The sequence below is a fragment of the Notamacropus eugenii genome, chromosome 4, assembly GCF_028372415.1.
Source record: "Notamacropus eugenii isolate mMacEug1 chromosome 4, mMacEug1.pri_v2, whole genome shotgun sequence".
Lineage (NCBI taxonomy): Eukaryota > Metazoa > Chordata > Mammalia > Diprotodontia > Macropodidae > Notamacropus > Notamacropus eugenii.
The window spans coordinates 314441037-314442922 of NC_092875.1; positions in this window are offsets into that span (position 1 = coordinate 314441037).

The window sequence follows — 1886 nt, forward strand, 5'->3', positions numbered from 1 at the left end:
TTTTAAGTCCTTGCTTTGCAATGAAGTACTAAGTGTACCAAAATAATTCCTTGCATAGTGTGGTTGTTGCTGTGTACAAAGTTCTCCTGATTCCATTCCTTTCACTCAGCATCACTTCACATAAATCTTTCCAGGCCTCCCTGAAGTGTTTTAGTTCATCATTTCTCATAGGACAATAGTATTTCATTACATTGCTATACCACAACTAGTTCAGCCATTCTCCAATTGATTGGCATTGTCTTGACTTTCAGGTTTTGGCCACAAAAAGTGCTGCTATAAATATTTTTGTAGATGTGGGACCCTTTTCCATTTTTATGATCTCTTGTGGATATAGTCCTAGAAGCGATATTGCTGAGTCAAAGGGTAAGCACATTTTTGTAGCCCTTTGGGCATAGTTACAAATTGCTTTCCAGATTGGTTGGATCAGCTCACAACTCTACCAACCATGAATTAGTGTTCTAACTCTCCCACATCCTCTCCAACATTTATCATCTTTTTGTTTTATCATGTTAGCCAATCTGATAGGTGTGATGTGGTATCTCAGAGTTGCTTTGATTAGCATCTCTCTAATCAATAGTGATTTGGAGCATTTTTTCATATGACTGTACACAGCTTTAATTTCTTCCTTTGAAAACTGCCTGTTCATATCTTTTGACCATTTATCAATTTGGGAATGACTTGTATTCATGTACATTTGACATATTTTAGAAATGAGGCCTTTATCACAGACATTAGTTGCAAAAATTCTTTCCCAGTTTTCTGCTTTCCTCCTAATATTGGTTGCATTGGGTTTGTTTGTGTAAAAACTTTTCAATTTAATGTGATCAAAATTATTCATTTTGCACTTCATCATGTTTTCTATCTCTTGTTTAGTCAATAATTTCTCCATTCTCCATAAATCTGATAAGTACACTACTCCTTGCTCCACTAATTTGTTTATAGCATCAATCTTTATACCCAGGTCATGTACCCATTTGGACTTTATTCTTGTGTATGGTGTCAGGCATTGGTCTATGCCCAACTTCTGCCACACTATTATCCAGTTTTCCCAGCAATTTCTTTTGAACAGTGAGTTTTTATCCCAGAATCTGGGGTCCTTGGGTTTATCAAACATTAGATTGCTATATTAATTGACTACTGTGTCATGGGTGCCTAACCTATTTTGCTGGTCTATCCTCCTGTTTCTTAGCCAGTATCAAATGGAAGAGGATATTTTTTTTTAAATAAATTAAAATAGTGGAGTAAAAAGTGGAAAAGATATTAGAGCTATGGGGGAAAGAAATGGAAAGATAATAATGCACTTAGCACAAGCAGTAAAAAACCTTGAACATTCAACAAAATCTGTAAAAACAAAATTAAATCCAATTTCTCCATTTGGCAGGAAGACATATTTAAAGTCAAAATACCAAAAAAGAAAATGTAAAGTATTAATTAGTTAAAATGACTGACATGGAAAATATATCCAGGACGAAAAATTTAAGAATCATTGGACTACCTAAAAGCTAGGACAACACAAAAAAGAGCCTACTGTATCATATTTCAAGAACTGTAGAGCACTACCCAGATCATTTAGAATCAGATGGTAAAGTAGAAAGAGAATCTGCTGGTCACTTCCTGAAAGAAACTCAAAAAGGAACATTCATAAGGACATTGTAGCTCCAAATCCAGAACTTCTAAGTTAAAGAAAAGAATTTTAAGCAGTCAGAACAATTTGAAATACTAAGGCTTCATATTCAGAATCACATATGATTAAGCAGCAAACTACCATCAAGAAGTAGAGAGCTTGGAATGTTTGATTCTAGAAAGGAAGAGGAAATATGCTTACAGCTAATAATGATGTACACAGCAAAATTAAATAGAGGACTTCCAAGCATTCCTGATAAAAA